This window comes from Macrobrachium nipponense, chromosome 15 (genome assembly GCF_015104395.2).
Source record: "Macrobrachium nipponense isolate FS-2020 chromosome 15, ASM1510439v2, whole genome shotgun sequence".
Taxonomy (NCBI): Eukaryota; Metazoa; Arthropoda; class Malacostraca; order Decapoda; family Palaemonidae; genus Macrobrachium; species Macrobrachium nipponense.
The window spans coordinates 37,985,187-37,998,660 of NC_087208.1; the positions used below are offsets into that span (position 1 = coordinate 37,985,187).

The following is a 13,474-nucleotide window of genomic DNA, read 5'->3' on the forward strand; positions in this document are numbered from 1 at the left end:
TTTGGAATGCGAGGGAGACTTCATGTCTTGCCCTAGGAGGAGGTCGTAACCTCCTGGAATGTAGCTTGCAACTGCAAGGGTACAAACTTTGGAGAAGTGAGGTCTAGTGACCCTCAATTGGACGGTCGGAAGGATCAGTTTAATGTGGATGATACCTTCAATGGTGATCAATCGACGTCTATCAACATTAGCCCCTCGGGAATTCTGTCTTCCCGTATCAGGGAGATTTGAGCGCCAGAGTCGTCGTAGGCTCTGACGTGGCTTGGCTGATAATGCTTTGGAGGGGTGCGACGGTTTAATAGGGCCCTAGTGGGGGTCCTAGAGAAGAAGGATTGGTGACGGCCATTGCGATGGCCGGAATATTGTGGTTCGCGCACCCTCCGTAATTTGCAGACATGTGACCCTTGCGGCCACAGTCTCGGCAGAACTTGTTCCAGAACCTCTTCCGTGGCACTGGATGATAAGGCCGAGATGGCCCACAGGTGCGAATCTGCAGAGTCACCAACCAGGCTGGCAGTGTGCTCTGGCACAGGTGAAGAGTCCTCTCGGCAGTGATTTGACGTGGGGAGGTTAAGGAAACCTCCGTTGAATCACCCTCGGAAACAAGTCGGGGTTAACTGTGGGCTTACCTCTTCCAAAGGGGAGGAGGTAGGCGGTAAAGTGGTAAGAGGCTGAGATGGTGCGGAAGAAACTTCGGGCTCTGACACTGGGTCAGGGCCAGGTTCGCAAATAGACAGGATGTCGTGGACATCGGAGGCACTAGCCTCTGAACCTAAAATTGAGGTGTGGTTATCTGGCATGCTGCAGGTGTCCGGTGCATCTGGTAGTGGGGAGCTGCGTCCAGGGAGATACGGCTTTAGTAAATCTCGGCCCAATATCACCTGATAAACATCATGAAATTGGTCCACTACGCCCAGGCGGCACAATGTGGTTTCCTTGGTCACCTGGTCCAGAAAGGGCATTTTCACATTCAGAAGGACCGAAGGAACAGAATAGAGGTTACCGTCAATCCATTCGAACTGAATTTCTTCGTCCGTCCGGATTTTGGCACCCCTAGGCAATGCCTTTCTGGAAATAAGGGAGACCTGGGCTTCGGTGTCGGCCATGACTTGTACCCACCGATAGGGCGTAGGAGACAGTTTCATCAGGCAGGGCTACATGGTAGCCTTGGAGAAGTTCACCCTGGAAGCTCTCCTCCCAAGGTAGAGACCGACTTGGGCACTGGTCGGAATCCACAGCATGCCCAACGCACACAACAAGTGTGCAGAACTCCGCAACCACCTCTTACCGGGAGTCCAGCTCATGGTCTGGGCTTGGAAACTAGCAGAGAGATTGGGTCATCTAGGAGCTAGCTCATTGCTCTCATGCCTTTCTCTCTTCTCTGCTTTTCCTCTCTGCTTCTCTGGCTTCCTCTCTGCTTCTCTGCTCTGCGCTTCTCTCTGCTTCGCTTTCTTCCTTCTTCTTTCTTTGCTGGCGCGCAGCAGCCTGCTGGCGTCTTTATCCACTGGTCAAGGGCTGGTCCCAGTGTAACCAGCCTCCCTGCCCAGAGTTATGAGGGCTCGAGCTCTCTAGCTCTCTGGCAAAGAAGTCGCGGGAAGCAGGGGAAGACATTTCCCTTAGGCTGCGTAGAGGCTCGGAAGAAAATGAAAATAATGGCCAGGAAAGGGTACTGAATGGAATAGGAGTGCCTACTGTGGAAAGTGGCACTCACTTGGAAATGGGTTCTGCAATGTGGTAATGAAAAGTGAAAAGACTGGGTGCTCGGTGGCACTTTGTGAATGGCACCTTCTGCTGAGGTGAAAAAATCAAATGGAGTGTACGGCGTACGTCACACTTAAGGGCGTTCCTAAGTTGGGAGACGCTGGAATGGGCTACCTGTAGGTCCAATACAGGTGCACGGCACTTATGAGGAGGCGTTCCTTGGTTCAATGATCCAAAATGGCGGATACTCTATAATGAATGAGCGTTCCGTAGGACGGACACGCAGGTATAGGGCTACCTGTACGTCTGTATCAGCGTGCGCGGCACTTATGAGGAGGCGTTCCTTGGGCAGCACTAGTAGTGCTGGTATTGCGGCACTTTGGGGAGGCGTTCCCTTAGGAGTGTTCCGAAGGATCACTGACCCTTGTACACGGACACACTAATTATTGGTCGTTCCGTAAGGACGGACACGCAGGTTTAATGGCTACCTGTACGGCTGTACAGGTGGCAATGGCACTTATGAGGAGGCGTTCCTTTGAGCACTGGTATCGTGCTGGTGTGTCCCGGACACTACACGCAGTATACTCAAGTATACCGAAGTGAAATGGCACTCTGTTCGGGGCAGAGTGTAATGGTGGGGGGAGGAGAGAAAGGTAAAAGGTGGGAGTACTTCAGCGGCCAGTCGGTGAACAGTGTCAAGAATTAGTGGCACTGTAAAATGATAAGACCTGACGTGCACTGGTGGTGGCCAGTCCTAAACTGGTAACGACTTCCCTGTCTGGAAGTAATGAATTGGCGTGGCACGCTGTGCGAATTGTGCTTGCGGTATACGCAAGTCTTTAAATGATAAAGAAAATGAAAAGACCACTCGGGCAACGACAGGTAATGGAAATTCTAGAAATGCTCAGTCACTCGCTGAAGTACTCGATAAATGAAATAAATGCTTGCAAACTGCAATGGACACAGGCGCGTACGTATCACGCTGTGTAAATGAAAGACACAAGAGACTAAAATAATGTTAATTCTGCATGCTATAATTAATGGTAAGATGTAGTACTCTGGCTTCGTGAATACTGGGTTCTGTTCTCTCTCTCTCTCTCTCTCTCTCTCTCTCTCGGCTCGGAGAGGGTGAAAAATGATATATGAATGAACTCCCTTATATTTTAATTGAACTACTAACTGTTCGTTTAATATGACGCAACTTGCGTTAAATTATCTACTTACGTTAACGTTACTGAAAGAATTGCTTTTGAAAACGTTTTATGAAAATGATAACGCGCTCGCGTTGAACGATTTTTTACGTTAATGTTAGCGGCTTGCGCTTATGAAATGATTGCGTTTCAATATGAATTTCACAAAGACGCGTTTTACGTTAACAATTCTTGCAAGTGACTCTACTTTTAAGATTTACGTTAACTTTACGTAAGGACAAGTGAAAAATTACGGTAAGGATTTGAAAACGATGTTAGCAAACAATTGTAAATGAGGCTACGTTAAGTGCGAAGTGAAATGAAATTTTCGCTCAGCGCGAGCGAAGTGAGCGATGCGAGGTGAAACACGTGAGGCGAGCTGGTAGCGCTGCTAGCGCGCAGCATGTCGTTCAAAACAGCTGATTCTCTGTAAATGCGAAGGCAATTTACAACACAAAATTCTACTTTTCTTATTCCAGCGAATTACGTTAATTTCTCTGGCAGGACGATAGATACTAGTACAGACATTGATATTATTACGTTAAAACTTCGTGACTTACGTTACTTTGCTTAAATTGTTTAGATAATGTTGAAAGATAAAACAAACATGGCTGCCGCTGTGAATGAGACGAAGGTTGGTTGAGACCGCGCAGGCGCGAGAAAGCGCGAAGCTGAATTAGCCGAGAGGTAAGCGGTTACCAACACTTGGAATGAAAACTAAGTTAAAAATGAATTCCCTAACAATATCACAGACAAAAGAATTGTACACTTCTTTTGCCGTAACTATAGTAGTAAAACACTCCTAACTAGCTAGGCTTTCTAATACAGCAATAAACCCTGGCAAAGCACTTCCATAGTTTGATCTGGTCCTTTCTGGCATCTATCTGCACACGTGTTCGTGAGAGCTCCTACGAGGACAGCACAAAGTAACAGAAAATCGGGCGGGGCAAATTGTTTTGCTCGCCGCTAAAATAAAGCTCTGGCGCGTTCGCCGTTACAATAATAAGATTTCTACCTACGCTCTTTTAAACACTTCTACAATAAAAATACTTAAACGTACCTTAAGCTAACAGAGGTTATAAATAATCATATTAATGAATGGAATACCTTACCGTGAGTCAGTGCGTCTTCTTTCCCCTGCAATGTGCTTGATTTACGCTTTGTAAAATAAATTTACAGTTTTACGTTTTACAACGGATAACGCGATTTACAAGCTTTTTTTTTTAAGCAAGCTAGGTTCAATCCAGGCAAGATTCGCCAATATTACGTATATAGGGCCTTGTGAGAGACTAGATACGTAAACAGAAATGATTGAGGGATTTCAAGAGGGAATTGTTTGAACTTACCGTAAACTGATTATTATTGATTTCTTTCTTTAGAGGGAAGGTCGCCAGAAAACTCAGCTCGTTTACTTTAAAACTATTTATTTACAAAGAGGCCCTTTGCTGGCCTGGAGAAAAAGTTAAACGATATTGGCCACCCCCCACGTTGGGGCTTATAGTCTCATTCAATTCAAGCTGATTTTCATTCACGTGGGTTAATGCACACTTGCGGACAGAGAGACGGCACGTGACTCATGGAATCTGGAAAAGAATCCCAGATTAAACGACATGAAAGAAAAAATGACTTCTTGCTTTGATTAATTAATTCTCTAATATTGGGGAAGGTAAACTCGAATGGTTCACTGAGGTATGCACGAAAACTAGGTCTTGACAAGTCACAAAGGGGAGCACGTGGCCCGATGAGGACAAAGGGCTTCTGATGTAGAAGGGTAAAATAAGAATGGAAATGGAAGTTTAGCAAGAGTCGTATGGTAGTAAAAGGTGCTGGGTTGAAGTTTACACTTTCAGACGTACTTTATGCAATATTCTGGGTATCCTTGTAGAAGAATGCGGTCCGACCTCTGTTCAGGTCTGGGGTCCGGGTCCACCGGTGCGTCGTGGGTAGGCCTAATTTTGGGGAGGCTGGCAATTTGACCTCTGTCCGAGGACCACGTCTCGCGGCCGACTGAGCGCGATACTGCTTGCTTTCGAATCACGGGGCTTCTTCCAAACGCCTCGAGCATTGCCTGAAAGGTGGTAAACACAACGCCAGCAAATTGGGAAGGAAAATAGGTCTTATTGTAGAAGTCCCTAAAATCCATCTCGAAGCCTAGCTACTCTTGTGACCTGCCTCTCTTACACCCTAAGCTTCCGTCAGACCGGAAATATCATTCCTACGACATCCCCACTCTCCCAACAACAGTAGCTTCAGAGACGGCATGGCTGCTACTTTATAATTAAAACAAAACTAAACTCTTGCTGGGAAGGCGAGGCGTTCTATAAACGTAGCAATATATATATATATATATATATATATATATATATATATATATATATATATATATATATATATATATATATATATATATATAATGGAGGACACTGCTAGATAAGCTTAAATACTATCTCCATCAATATAACGCTGGCATTTGCAGTATACTAATAATTAACTGCACTTAACTATTAAATGAACCGTCTGCATCAAGACATGAGACGGACTTGGTGACTTTTGAGACTCGGTTTTCTCAAGGTTTCCGTAGTGTAGTGGTTATCACGTGCGCTTCACACGCGCAAGGTCCCCGGTTCGATCCCGGCGGAAACAGGTGTTTTATTTTATTAATTAATAATAAAACTGACGCTTCAATACTTCTCGAAGTCCAGATCAAGGTGCAAACGCAGGAATCATTGCGATGTAAAATTAATCGAAAAAAGAAACTGAAGCTTAGCCTACGGAGTTGGGGGATGTCGTGAGATCAAAGAAAACGATTTAACCCAAAGTTCAAGCGAAAACTATCCTAAATATACGTTATAACGGCCGTTGCTGGACACTGGATAGTAAGTGGTATTGTCAACATTAATATTCAAGGATATGACGTTCTATTTAACACTAAGGGTGAATGGAACCTCCAAATACGAAGCACAGGGAGTTAATAAGAAACAGGGAAGCTTTCGATTCATATATGATGGTAGGCTGAGAGAATCGAATCACAGAAAAGGTTACACGCAAAAGTAGCTGGTCGTGTGCAAAAAAATGGGGAAAAAACGGAAAATCAAGGTGTGGGGAATTAATGCAGGGATGTTTACCAATTCACCTTCACGGGAAGACATGTTGACCCGAAAGGAAGTTAAATGGGAATAATATATCTAAGTTACTGTTTCCGTAGTTTCATTGGCATAAAAGCAAAATTTAAGTGGCATCAAGAATAAATGGTGAAAAGGCAAGCACAAGATAATCGATATTTATCTGAGGATGATAGGCTGATGGAATGTGTATAAAACGTGTAAGAATTATATATATATATATATATATATATATATATATATATATATATATATATATATAATATATATTACCTGATCAAAGACAACCCCCCCCCCTTTCGTGACAAGCTTTTCACGGGTCACCGCAAATTCGTCTGTGACGAGTAAGGGGGGGGGGGGGGGGTGGGAAGCCGTGGAGGAGGAGGGGGTAGGAGGGAGGAAAGGAATAAGGCCCACCACCAGTTACAGCCAATGACATAAGACCCTGATTTTTATCGGATTCTGATAATCGGCTCGAGAGGGGGGCGGGTGGGGCGCTCTGCTGCTGTACCTCCTGCTTGTGTGTGTGTGTGTGTGTGTGTGTGTTTGGTGCCTGAAAGAAGGAGCTACTCGCCCAAGCAGTGAATTATTCATGGCGATTTCCAACTCCGGTTATTTTGCAAGGAAGTGGACCTATGCTGAATCACCTTTTGTCTTACACAGCATCAAAAGCAATGCATACTCGCTCACAATTATTCAAATCAAAACGTATAAACAAATAATTTCATACACGATTAAAGATAATCTTTGAATTATTTAATATATCCACGAGAAGCATCGGTTTAAAATAATCTTCATTGCTTTTTAAAAATGTGTTTTCATAGAAGAACCAATCGAAGTCTTAATTAAAACCACTAGCATTCGCACAGAGAGAGAGAGAGAGAGAGAGAGAGAGAGAGAGAGAGAGAGAGAGAGAGAGAGCGCGCCATCACACGCTGGTCAATCGCATGCCTGACACCTGTCCAATCTTCATGTAAAAAGGATCTGAATAACCCACTACAGTAATCAATGTCAATACTATAGCTACAACCTTTCTCTCTCTCTCTCTCTCTCTCTCTCTCTCTCTCTCTCTATATATATATATATATATAGATATATATATATATATATATATATATATATTAGACATCGCCTGGCCTGGTAACCTGCCATTGGTAAGAGTTCCTATAAACCTGTATTGCCACCTACCGTGTTCTACTGACTCTGACCTGTTCACACGGAATGGGAAATCACAATTCCGCACATTTGTTCAGCCCGCAAACATACGTATATGTGGCTGCTATTTTTGGAGCATAAGATTGAGGCCAGGGGCCAAGTACGTCAAAAATGCTATGTTTGGAGTATTTTTGGCCTCAAGCAGAACATTCAATCCATGAAGACTTCAGAACCTTCTCGACTTCATCGATGCAAGTTACAGATCAAATCATAGCCGGTCGCCCGAAAGGGGGTCTTTCTTTCCTGTGGCACAAATCGTTAGACAGTACGATAAAGGTGATGACCTACAGGAGTGACAGATTGCTGGGGCTTCAAGTGACAGTAGGGAACTCTAAAATCCTAATTATTAATGTTTATATGCCATGGGAAAATAACAATAACTTTGATATCATTACCGCATGATCCTAGGGGAGTTACACAGTATTATTCAAGATTCTCCTGCTGATCATATTTGTATAATCGGGGACCTTAATTCTCACCCCACAAAACAATTTTATGATGAACTTACTCGCTTCTGTCAAAATCATGCTCTGTCAAAACCCTCCCTCCCTCCTATTCATATGTACATAATAGAGCGGACGCAATTACAACCTCCTGGCTGGACCACTGCATCATATCTCCACAACTTCATGATTCTATTATGACCTGCAATTTTCGCTTCGATCTTACAACGGGCTACGATCACATCCCATTACAGGTGTCATTCAGTACCCCATCCCTCCCTACCGTGAATCCCCTAACTGACCGCCCACCAGCGGTAAACTGCGATTTTAAAAACCAACAGAAAACCAGATACTTTAGGGCGACCACGAAAACCAGGTTGCGGTCGATAGTTCAACCGGCAGACACCTTCCTTTGTACTAACATTTGTAAAAATAACCACCACATTTGTAAAAATGACCACCATTTGTAAAAATGACCACCACAGGAGGGATCTGAATGAATTCTATTCGAACACAATCTCCGCTATGCTTGCTGCGGGCAGGGCTACCTATAGATTTCGTCAAGGTAATTCACGTAATATACCTGGATCAAATGACTTGTTTAAAGATCTGTATACATACTCACGAGAAATGTTTTTGCTGTGGAGGCAAAATGGTAGCCCGAGGGAAGGACACTGCATTACTAATGAGACAGGCGAGAGCGCGTTCAAACCTGCTCTTAAGCACTGCAGATTAAATGAAAAACAACTAAGAGCCGATGCAATGTCTAGAAACTGAGAATCTGGTGATTATCCTCGTCTTTGGAAAGATATCCAGTCCTTAAATCCCAAAACTAAAAAGCTATCACAGAGCGTAGGGGAAGCAGTCGGAGACGAGGCTATCGCAAGTATTTGGGGCGATCACTTCAACAATATCCTGAATTGCATAAATGATCAAGATTCCCGAAGGGATGTAGAAACCTAACCGCCTACTGACAAACATTCAATTTCATTTTGCTGACCGTATTACGCCAGGTAACATCAGCGATGCCATAAACAGCCTACATAATAATAAATCGCCCGGCTGTGATGGTCTTCCTGCAGAGGTTTTCAAATTCTGCCATCCGATAATTTACATTTTGCTAGCTGCCCTATTCAATGCGTGCATAATTCACCAGTTTCTTCCAGACTCCCTACTTTTAGTTCACTTGATACCATTAATCAAAAACAAGCTAAAGGATGCAGCTGACTCCGGCAACTACAGGGCGATTGCAATCACAACGATTGCACCGAAGATACTTGAGTTGGTTCTTCTACTGAAAGAATTGCTGAACTACTACCTATCATCAGCATCTCCAGTTTTCCTTTGCTTTGTGGATGTGAGAAAAGCATTTGACAGAGTAAACTACCTGAAGCTCTTCCTGAAGCTGCATAAAAGAGGCGCACCACTATATCTAATTGGCATTTTACGTTGCTGGTTCTCCACGCAGCAATTCTGTGTCAAATGGGGTAACGTATTATCGTACACCTTCGACTCCCCAAACGTACACAGATGCCTTGAATGTCAAATTGAACTCACTCCCAATCGGATGCACTGTCAATGAAACAACTATAAACAACCTCTGTTACACCGATTTTGTGGTTCTGATTTCCCCATCAGTGCAAGGTCTCCAACGACTCATCGACACTTGCCCCCAATATGCAGAGGATTTTGATATAATTTACAACGAAACCAAGACCCCAGTGCATGTCGCTGCTCCCTAGATCCCTTAAGCATATTGCAGAACCACAAATTTTTCCTCGGAAACCACCGGCTGGAATTTGTGCACGAATTTCCGTATTTGGGGTCACATATCACTGACGACCTAAAAGATACGGCAGATATTAAACAGAGGCGTCGTAAACTATGTGCAACTCGCAACATGATTGCAAGGAGGTTTGCCTTCTGTCACCAAGACGTGAAACTGCTGCTCTTCCGCTCGTACTGCTACAGTATCTATGGGTGTTCCCTCTGGACGAACTTTACCCGAGAGACCACGAGACGTTAACAGATAACAATCCTTATTGCTTGTTCCCTCGTAACCTTGGTGTCTTGAGAGATAACAATCCTTATTGCTTGTTCCCTCTTAACCTTGGTGTCTCTGTGACTCGAGCTTTGGTATTGCTCCCGTGTATGTTTTAATTAATAAAGTTCCTGTTTGAAGAACTGACGTCTCCTTCACCTCCCTGGGTATTATATGGTAGCAGAGCGTGGTTTGAGGGACTGCGGCGATCGTCTTGAAGATTGAATTTTACTACGAAAGATAAAGGAAAATGATGAGCAGCTAAAAGTTCCCAAACATCGGGGAGGGGGAGTAATCCGGAAGTTCTGTGTGTAAGATACCGCAATGTGAAACCGTCTGGGAGAAAGGAAACCAATGGATTTCGGCTTATGAACTGGAAAGGGCGTATTGGTTCTGTCGACCAGAGTGCTTCGGGGAGCAGATATCATGGATAGATGAAAAAAACAAATTTGTTGTGATGTTGCTGAACTGTTGATACATGGTGAGGCAGACGACATGAGCCTGAGTTGTGAGTCGAAGAGTGGGTAATTACGAGTCTTCACAGTAGCTTAATCTTTTGCTGTATGAGTGTTGTGAGTGCTTGGGGATTCTTCTGGAAGAAACCTTGAACCCTGATGTTACTATTTGACAATAAAAGTGAAACGCAGTTATAATCGGAAATTGTTGATACATATTTTTTTCCCTAACGAGGAAAGATGGCGTCTTCAGAATACTCTGCAGTTTCCTTACCAGGATACATTGAAGATGAAAGTGAGCTTATGAACCAGTTGACCCGACTGGCTAACTTTGGAACCATAGACAATGCTGGAAATTTTATTTTCAAATTTTGCCATAAGTGTAAAGGCCCGGTATTGGGACATAAAGAAAATGGAGATGAGGGCAAGTGTGAAAATAATGAGTTGAATTTAGGTGAACTTTTTGAGGCAGCAAAAAAACCAGTTAGATCAAAGGTATGAGGCTAGAATTTGTGGACAGTGCAATAAACTATTTAAAAACAGAGCAACCAATATTTCGCATCAGAAAAACTTTCACAAAAAGTGGGATTTCGGTAAAGAAACAAACAGGATAATGTATGAAAAGTGATATGGATGAAAGAATAGACAAATTATTGAAAATCATTGAAACTAATTTTGAGATAACCAAGTTGGAAGTGGAAATAACCATGTTAATTTAGTTAAAAATCGAAAGCTCCAATCTGGACTAATGGCCAGGATTTTGAAAGTTATTGCCATCAATAAGGCTATGGGATTCACAGAGAACCATTCCTCCAATCAAAAATTTTTCGAATTGGTGGATAGTTTAGACAAACAAAGAGATTGGAGGATATCAGAATTTGTGTCAAGAGAAGTTATAGAAAAAGTAAACGCTAACAGTGTTACTATCATTGAAGACGTGATAAACTTGCTAAAAGGTAAATTTGAAAAAAAAACAATCAATTGGAAAAAATGTCTGAATTGGTTTCTGAAATACAAAAAATTTGAACAGAAAGATAAAGAAACAGGTGAAGAGTATCTGAATAGATTCGAGAATCTTTTAGTGAAAATGGATAGAGCAAACTTTGGATCACAATGGAAGTTATGGACTACAGTTTTGTTTTAGATAAGTCTAAATTAGAAACAACAGAAAAAATTTCAATTATGAAACAACTAAAAAATGTAGAAGATAAAGTGACAATAGAAATATGTAAAAAGGAGTTCAAGGAACTAAAGATAGAAAACCAAAGAAAACCAAAGAAAACCCGGAAGGAATTGGACGTATTTTATACAAATAGACAAAGATCAACATCTAGATCAAATGAGCAAAGAAATAGGAGACCATACTCACGTTCGAGAGATAGAAGCCAAAACATGAGAGTTTCAGGAAGCAGATATCAGAGTAGAAGATATTACTCTCGATCAGGCGATAGAAACCGAAACAGAATAGACTCCTTTAAACGAAGAGAACCTTCGGAAAGGAGAAGTGAAGATCGTGAAGAGCTTGAAAGGAATCGGCAAGATCGTCCGATGGAGGCGGCAGGAGGCTCAGATCAGAATCGAGAGAGAAAAGGTGTAGAAATGAATGCTGTCTGAATAGATTAGGTAACATCAGATTTGTGAGTGTTGAAGATGAGAGAGGAGAAGTAGAAATGCCTGAAATTTACTTCACGGATGAAATCAATGAAACTGAGATGATTATTGACAATGGTGCACCCAAAAATGTGGCAGGAATTAATGGATAGAAGAATATCTGAAGAAAATCAATTTGGAAAAGGGCAAGTTAATGTTAAAAGAATAGAAAAGAAAAAGTTCAAATTTGGACCAAGCAAAGTTTATGAATGCCACAAAATGTTGAAGTTCCACTGATAATTAAAGGAAAGAAAATGGAACAGAGTTCAGTAGACTACGAGTGCAAATTTATGCTATTGAAGCTAATATCCCTTTTTTGTGTTCTAAAGAACAACTCCAGAAATGGAGTGCCTCTCAGGACTACGAGAGAGGAAAGGAAAAACTAGTTATCAGAAGCCTGGTTCCAAACCTAGAAATAGATTTGATAACCACTAAAGGTAACCATCTTGCCGTTGTCTTGGAAACCAATAAAGAATGTAGCGAAGAAGAGATTGTAATGTTTGTCAAGAAACTGGAAAGCAATAAAGAGATATCAGAGTATAAAAGAGTAAAAAGAGTACATCTGGTATTCTGGCCATAAAGGAGAAAACTCAACTCCTCCATTTATTCACATTGGCAGGAGTAGTAACCAACCGAACCAAAAAGATCATTAAGAAAGTTGTTAATGAATGTATACCCTGCCAAAAGTATAAAAAATCATTAGGTATACCACCAAAAGTTGCCATCCCAACAGTGACGGAATTTAATCAAAAGGTCACAGTTGACCTGAAGCAAGTGAAGGAGGATAACATCTGGGATGGTAGACGCCTTCACAAAATTAATAAGTGGAGTTGTGCTAAAGAACAAAGCAGCAGTCACTGTTTTGCATGCCATCACGCAGAACTGGTGCGAGAAATACGGATATCCTACTGAGGGATTTTGGGCAGACAATGGATCAGAATTTCAAAATAAGGAAATGGAAAGTTTGGCTTCTGCAATGGGAATTACGATCAGGTTTGGCCCAACATATTCCCCTTGGAGTAATGGTTTGAACGAACGAAATCATTACAGCGCTGATCTAACTGTGAAGAAAGTGTGGAAGAGAATGATAGAATTACATTAGACGAAGCTGTTTCAAAAGCGGCCTGGTGTCATAATGCTAACATAACAGTGAAAGGATATGCCCCATTACAGTTACTCACTGGGAGAGCTGTAGTAGTTCCTGGTATTACAAGTGGAAATGTAGCCACCGAATCTTTAATCTCGGAGTCAGAAGCAGTCAGAAGACATATTGAAAATCAAAAAGAAGTGAATAAGAAGTATAGAAAAATTGAGTATGGTGAAAAGTTGAAAATTGCCTTAACTCAAGAAATGCGTCTTTTAATGATTATCTATATACACCTGGGGAGAAAGTATTTTACCAACACAAAGGTGGAAAACAATGGTTTGGTCCCGCTACGGTGGAAAAGATGGAAGGGAGAAGTGTATGGATTTTAGCAAATGGAGATATGAAAAAGGTAGCTTCTTGTCACTTACAACCTTACGGAACGTTAAGGACTTCAGCTCATGAGAAAAAAGAAGATGAGATTGCGTCGAAGGATGAGGCAGCTCTTACTGACCAGTCCGAGAGTGAGGCAATTAACTTAGAAAAGAGAGAAGAAGCGACAGTTGTAGTAAG

At 42.3% G+C, this 13,474-nt stretch overlaps 1 non-coding gene across 1 annotated transcript; it reads left to right on the forward strand.

Annotated features, from left to right (window-relative positions):
- The first annotated feature begins 5,462 nt into the window (after nucleotides 1-5,462).
- Trnav-cac (transfer RNA valine (anticodon CAC)) lies at nucleotides 5,463-5,534 on the forward strand. Its single transcript has one exon. It is a non-coding gene; the product is annotated as a tRNA-Val (tRNA).
- The last annotated feature ends 7,940 nt before the right edge of the window (nucleotides 5,535-13,474 follow it).